We start from the raw sequence: 20,383 nt of genomic DNA, 5'->3' as shown, positions 1-20,383 counted from the left end.
AAACTGACAGGTACGTTGGAAAATCTAAAACCAATGAAGGCCACGTGCACATAAAATTAATAGCGGTCTTAACAATGTATTTAGTCTATGGTTGCAGCTGGGCACTGAAATACAATGTTTTTCGTGATTGGTCGCGTTTCTTTCGGTAACACGTCCACAAATCACAGCAGTTTTGTGGCAAAGTAAACAGGCATTATCATTATTGCAGGCTAATGAGCGACCATTATTTTCTTCACTAGAATGTGGAATGCTTTATTTGTACCAGCACAATTAAATACAATGACGACTTGTTTCCAAAACATTTAACAAGACAGCCAGATGCTCGGCGATGCAGTGCAGCTCCTACCCGCCGGTAGCGCTGTGCTCGCTCGCGCCAGAGAGCGCCTGCAGGTTTATAATTATCTCCGCCGAGAATAGTACATCGCACCGCGCGTCGAGACCTGGCCAGAAAGGGCGGGAGGGGGGAAGAAGAGCACGTCGGGGGAAGAAGCATCAACGGAAACCAGAGTGACGAGATGAGTCATCCCAATCGTGGCTCGTTCACAGTTTCCTGCCTCTCCAGACTCCTATTTTAACCCTTGTCATAAATTAAAATAAAATTATAAAATATAAGAATAAAACATAGAACAACAATTTTATATTAAAAAGTGAGCGAGTCTTTCCGTACTCGCGAGAGATATGTAACAGCTAACCTCAGTAACGAGCAAATTCATGTGTTCTCATATTGCAAATATACACTTACTTATCATACGAAACTCGGACACAAAAAATAACGTAGGCAGAATTCTTTAAAATAATGTCGAACGTGATAAATGTACGAAAATTGAGTTTTCAACCACATTTATTGACGCGAATCACACGAAGTTTCGCCACCGTCGCTAGAATGCGCTTCCGGATCAGCTACGTCGATTATCGAATCATTATATCTTCAGAGCGAAAGGTTTAACATATATAATAAAGCGGTGTCAATAAAAGCGAAAAAAAAAACTGTACCCCGGCTTTTGAACTGATTTTTGACTAGGAATTTTGTTGAAATACTTCCCATATTGTACAAATTCATTAAAAAGTTAATGCAATAAAGTTTCCTTGTGTATTTGTGATGTCTGGTTCGCGCCGTTCGCCACAGATGGCAGCACCGTGGTTGTTACACATTTCCGTTCTTTTAATTCCGCCGTATTTACGAATATACTCCTACCAAATGCTGTATACCGAGAGCTAAGAGATCACACATCAAAATGATAATAAAATTTAGTATCATAGCAGTAATATATGATGTCAAATGGAACGTACACCATGATCCACACATTCAAAGGCTGTATCTATAATATCTATAATACAGTGGACGAATTGACTTACAGATTTAACTTAAAAATGTTATAAATTATAAAATCAAGAAATTAACGAGTAGACACAGTTGTATGTCGCCTAGATGAACTGTGCGCAGAGAGAAGTGACCGAAGAAAGGACAAGAGGGCAGCTCTGTAATAGGTAGGGACACGGAATTGTCGCTGGTTCAATGACATTCAGGGTAGACTTGAAGGTGGTGTGATTTATAAAACCTTAGTAATAATCTCGTTGGCTGTTGTCCCGAGAAAAGACATCCCAATCTTGAATGACCCGCACGCCCTTGGACAGTTCAGTCGCAGTATAGTTTCTATTGGGTTTACTCTACCTTAGAGGTGTGTGTGAACAGCTGTGGCCAAATTGAAGACATCGCAGAAACACAGGAGAGTTCGGAGTTAAACTCAGCGTTAAGTGAAACCACGCATTTAACCGGGGTGTATTAACTCAACACGGTTTGTGGAGACGGTGATCTATCACAGAGTTCGACTGATCGATAGGCTTCGGTACAATTTGTCCGTACTTTCCACATGCCATTTCTTATTGGCTGTTACCGGCGACAGAAGCTAGTTCCGCATTCGAAGCTGCCAATAGGGAAGCACATGCTGCAATGAAGATAGTCCTTGTCCAGCCCTGTGATATAAACCAGGCTCAGTAAAATATTTTTCTTCCAGCCATAAGTGTATGAATAACATACTCTGGATTGCAGACTACCTTAGCGCTAAACATTGTCGTGATGAAGAATCTCTTGTCACTAGGACTTGTGTCAGGCTAAAATTCATTTTACTATGTATATGTGCTCAGATTTCTGTCCTACTGGACAGAAATTCCCCTTCTTTGTAGTGGATCGATATGATCCGTACACTCTACTGCTAGCCGGTTGTTTGACTGGCCCACTGTTGTACAGGAGAGCGTCCAAACAATTATGACCCAATCATCAAAGCACTGTTAATGTTATAAATGATTCCAGTATACCTTGAAAAAACCAAAAGAGTCCGCGAAATTTCTGGGTTCCTACTTATCCCTACGAACTGGAAAATATCGCAGTTTAAACAACCTGCAGGATAGACTCCACAGTCCTCTTTGTACCAGGGCCGATGTCATATGTTCATTGGTTGTTCAATGTGTGCGGGTCACGAGCAATGGCGGATGCAAGAAATAAAAGGGGGTTGATAGGGGAGATATATCACCCCTCATGAAGTCGTGGAAAAAACAAACGGAATATCAGTGAAGGCAGCATGTTATTTTCAGTGATACAATGTGAGCTGTATAACACCTACAATAACAACTGTGTGAGAAGCCGCGTCGCCTGCGGCTAATTCTGTAGATCCACATGTCAGTATGTCAGTATCAATATTAATGTAAGTTTTATTAAATACACGTGTTTAATCTTTTGTTTCTGTTAAATCCCTACCCCTCTCCTTACGGAAAAAAATATATTCTGTATGCTCTTATTGGTTTCTTGGGGGTTGCTAATGATTAGGCACTTTCTCAGTGGCAGGGTTGTGATTGGCGCAGAGGTCTCGTCGTGGACTGTGTGAGCCAATCGGAGATGCAGCACATGGGAGAAAAAAAATGGTGTTTGAATTTCAACGTGTCTCGAAATGACAAAATGATCTGTTTTTTTTTTTTTTTTTTTTTTTTTTTTTTTTTTTTTTTTTAACTCCGCCACGCAATGAATGGGTTGCGTGAAATCGCAGAGGCGCGGCACGTCGTGCCACCGACGAATCAAAGCTTATAGAAAACGCCCCGCTGATACAGACTACAATAGGTTTCTGCTTGTCGTTTGTCATTGTCATCCCCGCTTCTTTTCATCTGTGCCCGCTTGCAAGTGGAAATGCGGTCCTGCTCTCGGTAATTTGTTTGACTTTTCCATAGGAACGATATCGATTTGTGTGTGTCTATTTTTGTTCTTGTTCAAATTGTGTGTGGCATGAACGGGGATAAGCAATTCTTTTCCATGAAAATAAAATGTGCCTGCGCAATAGACTGCAATAATTTATGCCCGCACCAGCAGTTGCTTCTTTGTGATTGGTGGCCGTCTGCAAGATACGACATCAACTTATTTGATCGTGTCAATCGGGACGCGTTTTCTTTCGCACAGCATTGCCGTGATTCGTGTGCTGACAGTGGACGTGTACCTGGAAGAAACTTGACCAATCACGAAACACAGACGATGCTGCAGTGTTTTAACACACGGCAAGTACATAGGTGCCTTCGCTGAAGATACACGCCGCTAGATGTGACCCCTGAAACCTTGTTTGTTGAATAAAGTTCGAGAGGAAAATGTGGCAGAGTGCCAGGGCTTTCAGCGGGTGGGTTCGCTCTAGCTCTTTGTGGCTGGAGTGGACGAGGGGGAGGGTGGTGGTCTGGAGACCGGGCGTTTTATTTAGTTCCTTTCCGGCGCGTGGGGCGCGCCTGGGTGTCTGGAGACTGCTGGAGAACACGTGCTGTCGGTCCGCGCTGGAGCATGGAAGAAGCAGACAAATAGAATACACAAGTAAATAAGAACATGTTTATAAGGAGAAGCTTGAGTTGGTTTGAAAATAAGGCCGGAGATGTAGCATAAGAAGAGGATAAACATGAATATGTACAAAATATAAATAACGTCTTATAACAGAGAAGAATAGAAGAACATATGAAGTATCAATAAGAAGACGTTGAAAAGGAAGATGTCCGAACACAAGAAAGAAGAGAGCAAAATGATGGCAGGAAACAAGAAATAATCACAAGTAAGAACAAAGCTGTATTTAAGGAAACAAGTTAGAAGAGAACAGAATATGTTACAGAAATAAGATACCTAACTTGAACATGATGAATTATAAAGAAGAGGATAAGAAGATATTATGAACATGAAGAATGGACTTCGACAAAAAGTTCAGTTTATGCTGTCGGTAATGGGAGAATGAAGAACAAAAAAAATGATAGTAAAGTATAGAATGAATGAAAGAAAAGGAAGTGAAATGGTGGCAACATAAACGCCAATTTTAAATACACTTTTCCGTTATAGAAGGGAAAGTGTAGGTACTCGTAGAAAAAACGTTTATTTTTCTATTCATTATTTTTACTACGATTATTATTATATTTTTACTACTCTATAAACAGATTATAGTTCATTCTAGAAGGAAATTGTGTTATGGTTTTAGTAATAGTTAAATTAAGAAAGCAAGACAGGGTAATGCACGAATTTAATAATATTTGAAAGATATATAAAACTCAGAAAACTATATTTTAAGTCAAGAAGTCCCAAAAATATGTACTTAAAGAAGATTAACAGGAAATCAATATTCTAAGCATACCCTGTATTGGGTTCGGATGTAGGTGGTTGGAAGAAATGGAATATATGAATGCTTCGGAAACATCTGGTTTACGATTGAACACAAGATTTAACAGTAAAAAATTTAGCTCTGTCCCTGAAACATGACTCTCTGTGTACGAGTGCAATGGTTATGACTCTTAACCATTACCAGAGCCATGATTATTCAGCGGATTCATTTCACTTGTGTATATAGAGTGGTCACTGGCTGATGACAAGGGCACATTCTTTCGCGGGTTACGCGTGATTGAGGAACCGCTTCTACTCCTTACTTATAACTGGCTCTGGGTTGTGTCAAGGGCGCTGTAGTCCAATCAACATGAGGCAAATATACGTGTGCTTCATATCCAGTGTCGTTCTCCGGGGAGGGGAGAGGTTACATCTACCCACCCTGAAGTTACGAAAGAAAAGTGTGTGCGTAGAGTCCACGCGCGGCAGAAGTGAAACTTCCTGCTTTTTAGGAATGGATAGGGGTAAATTATTAGGTAGTACTTATTTATTGAACAAGAGATTATTATTGAGAATAGTAAGGATGCGGGTATGATCTCAAATGAAAAAAAAAATAATATTAGAGGAGTAGACAAACACAAGCAGCGTTTCGAGGATTCCGTGGTATCACTGCTGCGTCATTTCTACCTCTCCCCTGCCGTCTCCTCTTCCGAACGTTACCACTGGCATATAGCATTGCTAGGCTACGCTACGTACCTACCCCCCCCCCCCCTTTTTTTTTCGCAGTCCCATTCGACCGCTAGAGCATGCGCGTCAGAGTGGCGTCGCCGCTGACATCATTCTCCTCCTGCTCTCCTGGTTCCCCTCCACGGACCTAGCCATTCCCCTCGCGCGATCGGAATTTTCGTAACGCTAGAAAATCGTAGCCCCCTGAGCGAAGAAGTTTCACTTCAAAATACGCGAGAACTCGGTGGAGACAGTGTTACTTGGGATGTTGCACGGGGAGGTTTTACAGCACCTGGAATCAAAGACTACAAAGGCAGGAAGAGATGCATTCTGAGAATGATAATGCATGACTTTAACTCACGGTATACTGATTTTGTTAGGTGTAATTTCGTGAATGGAACGGAAGTCGCATGGAACGTAAATGTGTAACCGCGGCGCTGCCATCTGTGATGGATGGCACGAACCAAAGTTCACAAATCCAAAGGGAAAGTTTTTAAACTTTTAATGAGTTTTAACAAGATGGCCAGTATTTTAATAATATTTGTTTTCAAAAGCCGGGTTTAGTATTTAGTAAGTATTTAGTTTTTAAAGTTTTTTTTTCGCTTTTATCAGAGGTGTTTCATTATATAGTTTAAATTTCGGTCTGCTAATCAAATGCAGTTGAAAACATTTTTAGCGTATATATTTATCACGCTCGGCATTAAATAAAAATAATTATACTTTAAATTTCATGTCCGAGGCCCGAGTTTTGTATTATAAGTGTATTTGCTAGATGAGAACACATGAATTTGCTCGTTACCCAGCTTATATGTTACACATCACTGGTCGAGTACTGAATGTCTCACCCTTTTTATTTTTCGGTATGCTTGATAAAAATATTTTTAATCCAAAATTAACGTTCATTCTAAAACAAAATCTCAGCGTGAACATATTTCAAAGATTACACAAATATATATATTTTTTAAACATAGCGTTGTTAAATACACGAACAGTATTACTAATACACCAGTATAACCATCAATCGAATCCAAAATTCTGACACGCATCTCAGTAACGTCGCGCCCGCGAATTTCCGTCTCTCTGACGTCACAGATATGAGTCAGCTATTGGCTAGGAAATCCTTTTAATCACGTTGCAATTGTGTGCTATCGTGATTCCAGATTCATAAACAGGAATATTCGACCGCCAGGGCCGACTCAAAAGTCCTGCTCACACTCGAGAAATGGCGAACTCTTCATTGGTTGCCGTCTTGGCAACTGACACAGCTGACATGAAGAGCGCCGGGTGCGCAGCTCAAACGAAACTGCTCGTGCTCCTGAAAGGCAGTCTGCTCGGCGCGGGTTGGTTCGAGTGCTGACAGCAGCCTTGTCTTCATACGAGAGATGTTTTGGAATTCTGTCGCTGCAGCGCTGCGGTCGGCTGTGTACCTACATCTGCGAATATATAGCCTCTCCGCACTGCCTCCTCGTGGCACCGATGGGTGGTTGTAAAACCAGCAAAAGAGGACTCTGCCGGGTTGACCCCTGCCTCAGGTATCCTCAATTACCTGGCTGGGTACCAGGAATGGTGAAAAAGTTGAATCTGTAGGCAACAACAGATGCAAAAGAAGCCTTTCTGGGGGGTTCGACCGCTGAGCCCTGGTGGTGAGGCCCAAAAAGGCCAGTCTCCGTCGAGAGTCATTGCCTAATGGAATGGCTTCTGTCTGCCACTGTGGACTAGGAGCATAACCGGGCCATGCGGCTGTAAATTCGCTTAGCAAGCGGATCGGTGGAAAAACCCATGAGGGGGGTCCCCCCCATTCCCTAGATTTCCCTCATGAGGCCATCCCATGCTTATATTCCACACTGGATAGTCGTTGGTGCTCAGATGCAACCGGGCTGAAATGCTGTAAATCTCCAGAGGTCATAGGGAGATCGGTGGAGAGACCGAGGTGTGCGCTCCCCGAGGTCCTCTCATAGCTGACCATCACGTAAAACAGCATCACCGAATTTGGTGGTAGTACGAGGTGGTCCCTTTTATTGGTAAAGGACCCCGTTGAGGTTTCCTTTTCGGCCCTGGATCACGATTGGTGTCGGCTTCGTACTTGGCAGTGGTGCCCTTATCGCTTAGGGCAGACCTGAGTAGGCCTCCCTAGCTCTGAGAAAGGTCGTGGCAGGGAGATGCAGAATGGCTCCGGTGGTAACCTGGTGAGTTACCAGAGGTAGGGTAGGCCTCGACCGGACCGCGGGTATTCTGGGTGTTTTGAGGGGTCCCAGAATGAGGCGGGAGGTTGGTATGACGCGCCAATAGCACTGAGCTTTAGGGCTTAGGGGTTCAGTCAACTATTTGGTGAGCCGATTACTGACTGCGTGTGCGGCGTGATCCGCACCCATGATGTAAAGAAGAGGAAGTGAAACCGTCCGGCCGCCCAAACGCGTCCTCCACTGCGCACTACGTCACCTTGGTCGCACCGCCCGGTCTACACGCAGCGCGCTTACGGGAATACCACGCACAGACAGTTCATTTACAATCGTTTGAATAGTAAGAGTTACCACGAAGCGTAAAAATACTTTGCTATGTACAATGTATAGCATGCATTTAGAACATACAGTTTAAATAAATGTATTAGCATCCAAACGCGGGGTTTATATTAATAATAAAATCAACGAAGCAATATTTTTCTGCTGTTTCATCACTTCAAAATGTTGATTGGGTCTTCTAAACACAGAATGGTAATGGGAATTGGAATGAATATATGTACTTCGAAAATATTTATTATGAATATTAATAAAATAGACATAATAAACAATCAGGATGCAGGCGACAAAGAATAATACAAACATATTACAAAAAAAAAAGCATCTGACACAAAGCAAAGTTTCTAATAATACGTATTTGTAATTTACATAAACATAAGTGCTTTTGATTTATTTACTAATTTTAATTTTATTTAGTTACAAACAATAAACAAAAGGATAAATAATGATAGAAAGTATATTTAAAAAATATATTTAAAACATATTATTAAACCAAATAGCTCTACAATCTTCAACGAAAAACAGCTTGCAGGCATTACAAAATTTTTATGTACAAATATATTAGTCGAATGTTTTTAAACTTACTAATATCAACTTAAAATATTATATAATGTGATAGTAATTTATATATATTATATTTTATATATATAATATATATTATAATAATAAAAAATATTTTACCCCCTTTATTAATAGTACACAACCTAGTGTTTAGGTTAATTCTATAAAAAACAAGGAAAAAAGTTAATTTGAAATAAATTTTGTAGTTATCGCTGATGCCCGAACACACAAACATTTTAAAAACAATTAATTTGAGTTTTTATTAAAACGTTGAAATTTCACTTTTAATAAATTAATTCAATAAATAACCTTTTTACCGCGAAAGACTTTATTATTATAGATAATAACTCAGTATTTTGCACGAAATATATTCCTTGACCTAACATTAACCTACAGTTAATAATATAAAAAATTAAAAATAAATACTCGTATTATAAAACAAGTGACATTTCTACTTAAAATCACGTTTGTTTAAACTTACCTCTGCTAACACAGAATGTGTCCTTCCTTTTGCATACGTTCACCCATTTATTGCAAAGATCTTCATTTTTTTGGAAAAGAAAAATATTTTATGCCAGAATCTCGAGTCTTTTTGAAATGATTGTGACATCCGAACACTGCACAATTTGGTATTTCAACTACATAAAACTACGTTCGTACGAGACTCAGATGAAATGGATGGGAAGCGCCTGGAAGAATAGCGCTGGCTACAACCAAGGTGACGTAACAAGGGAGCGCGTGGAGGGGGAAAACCTGCGCACGGTTTCACCTCCTCTACTTTATATCATGTCCGCACCTAAGCCCGCGGGGGCCCCGGGGCTTGAGTGACACGGCACTCAGGCGCCGGGTCAACAAAGAAAAAAATCCATTAATAATGAGTTGAAACTCATATTAACAAGTAGCACTAAATAAAAAGACATGAAACACCCCGGAGGGCCACCGCTATGAGGGGTAAAGGATTTTTTTTTCTTTCTTGTGTACCTACATCTGTTGGCAAGCCACAGACGCCATTACGGAGACATTCGGCCGTGTTTACGTTTGTTTGTGAGTATTTAAAATGCCTGCGCCGATTGAGGATCCCGCTGACTGTGAGATACGCGCTGTGATTAGTTTTCTTAGTGCCAAAGGCGTGACAGCGGCTGAAATTCATCGCCAGATCAGTATATTGTATGGGGAAAACATTATGTCCGATGGAATATTACGGAAATGGGTTAGAGCTTTTAAAGATGTCCGCACGGATGTTCATGATGAGGAACGAAGTGGGCGACCTTCTGTCATTACTGAAGATTTGGTGCAGACAGTCGATGAACAAGTGAAAGAGAAGAGATTTACGATTTAGTCGTTATATGACGTGTTAAGTGGTTGTTAAATCAGGTGGCAGACTTTTATGAGAGTGGGATTCAAAAGCTGGTTGTACGATACGATAGGGTAAGTGCCTTAATATTGGTGGAAATTGTGTAGAAAAGTAGATCAAGGTACAGGCGTTCATGTAAAAATAAAATTGTTAAGAGAAGTATATTTGTTTTTTAGAATTTGCTGCTGGAGCAGCTACGATTAACTATTAAATCTTAAGAGCGAAATATATATATATATATATATATATATATATACATATACATACTATATAGGTGTGTGTGTGTGTATATATATATATGGAACGGAAGTCACGTGGAACGGAAATGTGTAACAACCACGGTGCTGCCATCTGTGGTGAATGACGCAAAACAAAGGGATTTTTTTATAGTATTAAATTTGTATTGAATTTCAACAAGAAGAGCAGTATTTTAATAAACTTCCTTCTTGAAAATCAGGTCCAAAGCAAGGGTTCAGTATATATATATACTGAACCCTTGCTTTGGACCTGATTTTCAAGAAGGAAGTTTATTAAAATACTGCTCTTCTTGTTGAAATTCAATACAAATTTAATACTATAAAAAAATCCCTTTGTTTTGCGTCATTCACCACAGATGGCAGCACCGTGGTTGTTACACATTTCCGTTCCACGTGACTTCCGTTCCATTTACGAAATTACTCCAACGAAATACCGTATACCGAGAGCTAAGATGTTACACATCAAAAAAATTTTTAATAGAGCCCCCGTGATTACCTCACAGGAAGATGTTCTAATCGATAGTGAGGACGAGGAAATGAAATAGCCATTACGTTCTGTGGGAGCGAGCCTCGAGCACGGAGGATGGACGGAGATTGAGTCTGCCCTGCGGCCCGACTGCACATGTGCTGTGCCCCCTCCCCCTCCCACGGCGGCGTGTTCTATTAATTCCCTCCGAGCCCCAGGGATATCACATGTGCGCCGTGCCGCGCGTAGCCCAGGCAGCGCCGCTCGCTGGACGCACAGCCTACTGCTCACAGCCACAACAGCTACAAGCCGAACCGCTCCGAAGTTTACCGAAGTAAAAAAAATAGTTAGGTTAGGTTAGGTCCGGTCAGTGTGCTAGATAAGGCCCATTCCACAATGGCACAAAAATGGAGAGGATCACGTAAACGGAGACTAATCTCTCTTAACATTCCACTATCGTGTCTGCTGCTGCTTCCACAATGCACGGAAACGTAACAAATGGCAACCAGTGATATTTCGTTTCAAGGTTACGATATATTAATTTAATAAAAAAAATTATTATGCTTCGAGATTATAGCACGAGATAATTAACATATATAATGAAAATAAACGACAAAATAATAATAGAACACTAGGTATTCTTTGACTTGAAACAATTTTTAACGTATTGCGAACATAAACAAACATGGCTACCACCGCAGCCAAGTACTCGGCATCTACTGGTCGCACGGAGCAACGTGAACGGAAGAGCTCAGCATTGACGAGCTAATCCTTACGGGTCCGTCTCCATCTGCGTGCTGTTGCAGAAACTCTGTCCCGTTAGATCCGTCTCCGTTTCCGTGTCACTGTAGAACGGGCCTAATAGTTCTTTATTTATTTTTTCCAGGAGGGTAGGTTATCGTGACTAAAACGGAAGGTTGGTTAGGTTTGGTTAGGTTAGCTTTAAATAAAATACTCTTGTGAACGTAAAATATATCAAAATTTGTATTTTTACGAGCTGCTGGTGACATCGGAGAACTTTGGAACTACTCGGTAGAGGCTCGCATCCCCGTAAACTGTAGGCTTCCCTCGCTGGACTGCAACAAGTAGATAGATACCAGCGCATGCAAAAAAAAAGGGGGGGGGGGGACACTGTTATTCTAAAAACAAAACATTTACCATTTCCACCAACAAATGAAAATAATTTTAAAGCACACATCAGGAAAAGTGGTTCTACCCCCTCCCCCTTTTCCATTCACCGAAATTAATTTCTGCGTACGCTTTTCGCAATAAAAAAAAAGTATGCTTATGGTTGGTGGTCATTTGCGAGAGAAGTGATAGCCTTATTTGACCTCACTGTTAAAATTTTTCACCTTCAATTTACGAAGAACGCTGGTTACAAACTATCCAGGGATCTTCGTAAATCTACAGCCATCCTCGTCAATTGGCGGACACTGAGTTCACTTATTTTTTATCATGAATCCAAAAGAGAAATTTTGGTATGTTAATAAAACATAAAAAAAAGCTAGTTAAAATCTACAGTAATAATTCTTTTGTCCAAGCATACATACAACTCGGAAGTCGAAATACGGCCTAGTTTCTATGAAGATTCAGTTATTTGAAATTGTGAATAACTCTTCGTTAATTTGAGTTAAATTATTCGTTGAAAAGTCCGTAAATTTACTGTAATTTCTAACAGTGCAGGCAATTCAGGACGCGTTTGCTTCCGCATAGAAGAAAACTTGCTGTGATTCGTGCGCCGCCAGTGGGAGTGTGCCTGGAAGAAGCTCGTCCAAACAAGAAACACAGACTGCTCTCGAGCAATCTTTCCCGTGGAAAATGCTCGCCCCAACGTGTAGTCTAAGCCAAACAAAAATAATAATTTGCAATAATGAGGTATTTTAGATAAAAATGAAATAAAATTATATTAAAAAAAATAAAAAAAAACCTGTCCTAAATAATTGATATTAGAGGTATAAAATTTATGACACCTGATATCAACCACCCCACACTTTATTTTTTTATTAAAATTAATTGTTTTGTTTATTGATTCTAATTTTAAGCTTATGTATTAAAAAAGTTCGTTATACAGAGTTGTAGTTAATTCTATCACTGTTGAACAAATTACTTAAATTTAAAGATTACTTTTTTTTACTTTTTAGTTCATAACAACATTTAAAGTGTTTTTTAAATATAATTTTATTATTATCTTTCAGTTCATATTGAATTAATTTTTTATATACTCCTCGAATTGCACTTCAAATGAAATTTCAAAGTCCCGAAAATTTGGGGTAATGAACCCCTTCCTAAGGAGATCCGATGGTCCCCGAAGGCTCCAGAAGCACGTTAAAATTAACGTACTTTCTAATTGTCCAACTTTCAAAAATCGGAGGCAAATGTCCTCCCTCTGAGGGGGTTGGGGGGGGTGGGTAAGTAATTGGGTGGTTGAGGACCCCGAATGGCTCGGAAGCACTCCAAATCAAAAACAAATCAATTTTTGAAAATTTCGAAATTTTGAGGTTTTGAGGGGACAGTTGACTTCGGATAAATTTTCTGTCCATGCCCCGGACTCATGAATGTACAAAAAGCATGGTTATTGCCCATAGCAAGAAAATAATGTTTTTTTGCCCCTCTACCCTTCCCACCCTTTCTCTCTTCTTGTCTAAGTCATGAAACTTTTGTATCGTCATCGTGATTACATATACTTGCAGAGTGTCAAATCGATACGACAATTAGAAGTAGATTAAAATCGACTTACAATATTTGATACATAGTTACAAGTGAAGCTAATAAAAGCTTGTTAAAAAGATTTCATCTTCCTCGGAATTTCGCGGAAAAGTGGGGGGGGGGGGGGGGGGGGGGGGGAGAGAGAGAGAAACTAAGCATGGCTATCCATGCAGGCGAAGCTGCGCAGAGAAATGTTCATGCCCAACATTGAACGGCCTAACGCAGATCTAAATTGCATGTAAAGTGGCAGGATTCTCCTCATTGGATCACGAGTTGTTAGCAGGGACCGGAAAAATTCCTTGTTTCATTTCTTGATGGGATAAAATTCAAATGTGTATACCTCTGAGCTGCTTCCGCTATCGGCACACAGTTTATAGGGAATAATCTTGGCCAATGGGAAACCCTAAACTGAAGAATTACCGAATCACAGGCCTACCAAGTTGAGACTTCTCACCAGTCAGCAGCCAATGAACACGAAAAACTTGCCCGCGTATACAAAGGATTGTGGAGTCTGTCCCAGAGGTGAGTGAAAACGCGAATTTTTCCAGTCATAGTTATTAGTAGCGACTGGAAAAATTCGCGGTTTCGAAGACCTTCAGACCTGTCCTCTGTATACTCGAGCAAATAAAACCAGTTCATTGGCTGCTGACTTGTAAGTTGTCTCAACTGGTTTGCCCGTGATTCGATACTTCTTTGGCCCAGAGACATCCAGATGAACAGTGAGCCAATAGCAAAAGCAACCGTAAGGTATATGTATTTTAATTTCAGCATATTGCGAAATGAATCCGCGAATTTTTCCCGTTCTCTATAGTTGTTAGTAGGGGCAGGCATTTTCTGCAACAAATCACACAGCAACAGCGGATTCTTCCTTGCGATTGGCGGCCGTCTGCGAGAGAAGTCGTTTCCCTATTCGACCGAGCCATCCAGGACACGTTTGCTGCCACACTGAATTACTGTGATTGGTGTTGTAACAGTTGTCATGTACCTGAAAGAAACTCGCCCAGTCACGAAATACAGACAATGCTACAATTATTTAACTTTCAGCTATTCTCGGAATCTTTTCGCGAAACATGAATGCCCCTAGTGCCCTAGTTACTTACTAGACACGCTCTGGGTGACTACAAGCCGAAGTTAAACGCCTTAAATAATAAATATAGACAAATCACGATCTATCCGTAGGGAAGGAGAAATGTGGTAGCAGCCAATGAACACGTAACATAGACTTGATAATGCACGCCTTTGTGCGTCGGCCTGAAAACAGCGAATATACGAAATTTCGCATGTCTCTATAGCTAACTGCCAATGCAATGAATTTTTTTGTTAATCGAACGGAAATGTTATTGTAAAATTACAGATATTTATAAATTTGTACATTTGCACGAAAACATACGACTATGGTTATTTTTGCAGATATGAAATTGGTTTTTCGAGATAATACTAAAAAATTCCTTACGAAAATTGGCAAATAATTTTATATTTTAATTGGTATTTCATTAAAGAAAATTGTTTAAATAAACAATGTAAAAACGAATAGAATATTCAACAATTAGACTTTATTTTTCCGTACCATGTTTATTATGTGCACGGTTAATACTATAAATATATTCATGAAACAGTTTAAAAATAATTTTAACGGTTGGAGGTACTGGGACAACACAAAGCATAAATTCCCGAGATAAGAATCCGAACCCATTATTACTGTGAAAACAATTTTGTATTGATATAGTTGTTTTCATGTAAATATCTGTAATTTTACATGAATATATTTTTTTTTCAATTTACAAAAAGGAAGAAAAAAAACAAAAAAAAAACAGTGTAAGTAACATTTAGGAAGTGGGTACCGCTGGTACTACTTGTGAGAACTGTCACATCTAAGACTGTTACGTGAGTGTTGCGGTGAACTTTGGCGCATTGCACGGCGTCGCTTGTGGAAGCGCTCTGAGACGCGGAGGCCGCATTCCCTTTCGTGCTGACAGCACCGAGGCTACTGGGAGGCGAGTTAATATCAATACTTACAGATCGGAAAAATTCGTGGATTCATGTCGTGATATGATAAAATTCGAATAATTATTATACCTTTGTGCTTCTTCTGCTATTTATTCACTGTTAATCTGAACGAATCTTTGCCAGTTAGAAACTCTCAATCAAAGAAGTGTCGGTCCCTAGCAATACGTACTGTTATTTCGTACATAAGGCTAGACTCCATAGTCCTATCCATACTGAAGAGAAGATAACCATTTACTGCCAGTTGCTTGTGCTAGACGCCAGCTCCGTGTTACACTGGTCAATATGGGATTTGTACGGCTGATAGCTAACTTATTACCATTGGCTCAAGTTCTTCTATTGCGACAGATTATCGATGGTTCAGTCACTCGAGACGTAGAAACTCAAGATATTTATTAGGATGACTGTGATATCAAAGTAATAAGCTTACACCAAATTTGAACTAATCTCCTTCAAAACTCTTTTCTTGACTAACGATGCACATTGTCGTGATGGAGGAAGTAATTGACCCATTTTTCTGGTCTCTGTTTCGCTAACAAACGCTTTGTTCGAAATCCATGACTAGCGATACGAAAATTTCGTGCATTCATTAAGTCGTAAGTTATAATGCAAACCTTCACACTCTCACACTGCGTTCATGATTGGACCGCAGTTATTTGGACACGCCCCTCTACGATCGTGAGCCAACAATGCCCAGCTAGGAGAGAAGCAAGCGAATTAGGGAGTGTCAATTAACGTGTATAAAAATGTTCTCACTAAGAAATAAACCAGTAGGAAAGACAAAGTGGATTAAACATACCTGTGACCTCGAATTCTACCCTGAGGTCAGACGAATCCGCGAAATTTCCGGGTCTCCATCCATGATGCGCTATGGACAGGTAAACACGGCCTCACTCTTTCGGCTCTGGAAGCCGACTGAAAAGTCACAACTTGTTCAAACTGGTCACTGACTATCTCTACGGATCAGGCTACCAGGCTTATTACTTCAAATTGATGTAGCTTCTGCAGTTGCTGCTGTAAAAATTAATTCACCAGTGTTTTATCACACCTCGTAACGCAATATTGCTGCGTCTCTACCCGTGGTTTTAACTCTAGACTTCACACAATTGTACACATATTTTTCAGTATATTTTGTTCATTGGCTGCTGTTACATTTTATATTCTGTCTGGGTTGCATGTCGTTTAATAATACGAACTTTTGGTATTTTATTCTTGGCTTCTGTTGCTCGAGGACGTGACAAACTATCCGTTAACAGGGGCTGGAAACAATTGCGGATTCAATGACTCCCAGGATAGACCTGGGTATTGGCTGCTGACTTAAGAGACGTCTCATCTGGGCAGCCCGTAATTCGATAGCACATTATTGGGGATTTTTCATTGGACCAAGTACTCTTAGACAAAACTGTGAACCAATATCAAACTTATGTGTACAAGTAATTCAATTTTAACCAAACACCAAAATGAATTCGCGTAATTTTCCTATCTCTACTCATGATTCAGTTGATAGTCACGATTACTTCTTATATTAATTTCACTCCAGACTAAACTCAACATGCTTATAAATAATCAAGCCTTTATAGAGTGCTCATTGGTGTATAACGTCACATACTCTGGCAGGTTATCCTTGTTTGTAACTGGCTCAGGGTCGTCAAAGATGTGTCGAGAGCACTGTAGACCAATCGTCAACGTGAAACTGATGTATATGTGCTTCAAGTGTACTTTGCTATCCAATGAATCCGCGATAAAAAAAGGCTCTAGAAACGGAAAAGCTATTTTTAACGTGCTAGCTGTCTGGAGATAAGCGAATATTGCTGGTATCTAACGACGAGTGTTCACGATGTACACATTGGTTCTAAATTGGGCCTTTGTGTTAAAAAAAAGGGGGGGGGGGGCTAATTTCCAGATTATTTTGAGTGTTTGGGTTTACCTTGATAGGACGAAAATCGCAACTATGTTGTTAATATGATTTATAGGAAACCTTCAAAGTTATGAAATATGCGTAGATCACGTTTACAGTTATGGCCACGATAATGTTTACAGTCTATATTTTTTGAAGTGAAACTTCTTTTCTGAGGTGATTACAATTTTCGAGCGTTACGAAAATTCCGATCGCATGAGAGGAATAGTTAGGTACGTGGTGGGGGAACCGGAGGAGGGGAATAGTTAGATACATCTTGAGGAAACAGGTGGAGGTGGAGACGGCAGGGGAGAGGTAGATGACGCAGCATACTTGCATACTTTCATGCTTGCACACTAACATACCTGCGTACTTGAGCAATTGCATACATGCATACTCGCATACTTACACGGGCATGTATACTTGCACAATACCATAATTTTCTGCTCGCATACTTGAATATTTTTTGATCTGCGACCTCAGCCAAATATGTTAATATAATAACCAACCACTTCTGTCGCGCCCGGACTCCAAGCACATCCATTTTTTTAATTATGTAATTTTAAAAGTTGCACATTAAATAACATGGATGGGTACCAACGAAATAATTTTTTTCCTGTGGACCCATTGTTCTAAAGTGTGCAAGCATGAAGCAGCACCTGCCGGCTGTTACGGTCCTACCACAATTGCGCAGTCGCGTCTCTGATCCTTCCGACCGCGATGTCCGACCATGCTGTCTGATACGTTTTCCGTAGCAGCGTGCCATATTGTCGCGTCTGATGCATGCTGCATCTGGTTCACATTATCAACCATAGAGTGCAGCACTATATTTTTTGCTTTACTAGAGATATTTATACCAAATATTTATTAATTAAAATGCACATTAATGGAATTTCGATACATTTCTTGACAATTTATTTGTGGTTAATATGTATTTGGGCCAAACCTGTTGTTTTCATGCCTATACACTTTTATAATTTTTATTTACGTTCTTGGGTACTTAGTTATTCTGTTTCAAAACAACTTAACAAAAAAAATTTCCGACAAGATGGCGTACAAGACGAAATCATATAATCCTAAAATTAAAATGTTTGTTTGGTAATTATTATTTTTGTTTGGAAATTATTATTTTCACAATATTTTAAACTTTGATTGTACTCATCATGAGTCTCATTGGCAAATATTGTTCATGACGTCATATGCAGATGGTGCTGACTGACATGTCTGACTGTGGAAGTTCAAGTTACCCAGCTTTAGTCAGACAGTTCTGCTGTACCATCAGCACCTGACGTCACAGGTCATGTGAACCAGTCAGTCATATTCGCATCTGCATCATTAGCGCCGACACATCAGACAGACGCGATTGCGTTGATGTGGCAGGTCATTTAGGCCTAGTTTATAAACTACGTAAGAACGTAAGACCACAAGGCTCAAAATGTTCAGCAACCACATTTCAGAGTACCTGTTTATAAACTACCCAGGGCCCAATGACGCAACGCAAGAATTGTTCAACTTCCAACATTCTTGCGTTTTGGCTTGCGTTTCCGACGTCCATATTGGAAGAGAAGTGTTCTGAAAACTGTTAAAAACGCAGACTTTGTGTTATAAGCCCATGATGTTCTGTATATTATAGACAACAAGTTTGCGCTTGTTAAACTTCCCACAGTGTAAGAAAATAAACACTTAATTCACACTATTTGCAATACATTTTGTTTTAATGATAAATATGAATTATCAAAAGAAGCTATTAGTAGAAAATTGTTTCCTACTTTTTAACAATTTTTAGTTAAGGGTTGTTAACGTCTTGTGCCTTAATGAAGTTTTTTTTGTCATACGCCGTTGCAGTGTTTCACTGTTTGTCATGGAAAAATTCAGAAAATAAATAATAACAAAAAATTCACATAAAACGAAATTGAATCAGCTGATGTCGGACAAATGGATCTAACGAGGAAACTTAACAAGTATTATGGACAACACAACGACCACAGCACTTACAAAACATGTTCAACCTCTAAATATCATACAGCACAAGAATTCCGTTGAAGGATCTTACTCATGAAAAATAATATAGCAACACAGAAGAACACAGTTGGCTAACAACGACGAGACAAATGCAGAGGATAGCACTGACGAACACAGAAGGTTTCCAATGACAACAGTTGCGACTGACATCTGTTACCGTCATCAGGCACAAACCGACTGCTATTTGACACGATTTTTTCCCCCTAACCTAACTAAAAACTGTGTTTGGAAGGGGTCCGGGTTAGGGAGGGAGACAAAGTGATTCTCAGGCCGAAGCCCCATACGCTTTAAAAATGTTGAAGTGACCAGAATCTTTAACGAAGGTAGGTGTTTGGCCGATAAGTGGTTAAACAATTTTTAGCAGAAATTTGGAAAGTTTTTGGCATGGAGGATCACAAAGCTGATAATAGGTTGCAAAGCCAGGCGGGTTTTGTGGATTTTTGGTAGGCCATAAATGTGAAGTGGCTTAGTGCTGTGAGGTGTTAGGGCGCACCTGGTTTTGTCTGGTATGTGGCTCTGGTGATTTTTGAAGGTCTGGTACACTTTGCGTTCAGTGTTAGAAGTTGGATCTTTGTTTGGATGTACATAGGTAATTGTTTGAGTTACTCAGGTTGGTAATTTTATCATCATAGTCTGTTGTTCTGTTTAGTATGACTGTGGCCCGGCCCTTGTCAGCGGGAAGGATGATGTCAGAATCTGCTTTTAGGATTTGGATTGCTTTAAGCTCGTCAAAGAAAAGAATTGGTTTTTGTGACCTGGCGAATGTAATGGCAGCCCGAACAGTCAACCGAAACTCCTCCTTTTCGACTGATGGCAGTTTGAATATGGCGCTTTCTACAGAAGAAACTATGTCTAAAACAGGGATTCAATGAGGAGCAATACGGAAATTGAGCCCTTTCCTTACAACATTGGCTGTGCAAGGAGAGGAGAGGAGTTCTAATATATATATAAAACCATAGTATTCCAGTGTCCAATATCAGCCTGCGTGTGCCTGATGACGGGAACAGATGTCAGTTCCCGAAACGTCGCAACTGTTGTCATTGGAAACCTTTTGTGTTCGTCAGTGCTATCGTCGATGTGTTGTCCATAATACTTGTTTAGTTTCCTCGTCGGATCCGTTTGTCCGATTAAGCTTTGTTTTCTGTGAACTTTTTTCTTAATATTTATTATTTTTTATTTTCTGAAATTTTTCTTGACAAACAGTGACAAACTGCAATGGTGTATGTCCAGAAAATTTCCTTAATAAAAATTGCCCATTGCATGAATCA

General features: G+C 39.9%; 1 protein-coding gene across 1 annotated transcript in view; it reads left to right on the top strand.

Moving 5' to 3' along the window:
* Positions 1-20,383, top strand: part of LOC134527681 (uncharacterized) — a 256,176-nt gene that overhangs the window by 82,571 nt on the left and 153,222 nt on the right. The gene's annotated exons all lie outside the window — the stretch shown is intronic.

Source organism: Bacillus rossius, chromosome 1 (genome assembly GCF_032445375.1).
Source record: "Bacillus rossius redtenbacheri isolate Brsri chromosome 1, Brsri_v3, whole genome shotgun sequence".
Lineage (NCBI taxonomy): Eukaryota > Metazoa > Arthropoda > Insecta > Phasmatodea > Bacillidae > Bacillus > Bacillus rossius.
Note: the sequence above shows the minus strand (reverse complement) of the source record. Positions and strands in the feature narration are given on the sequence as shown.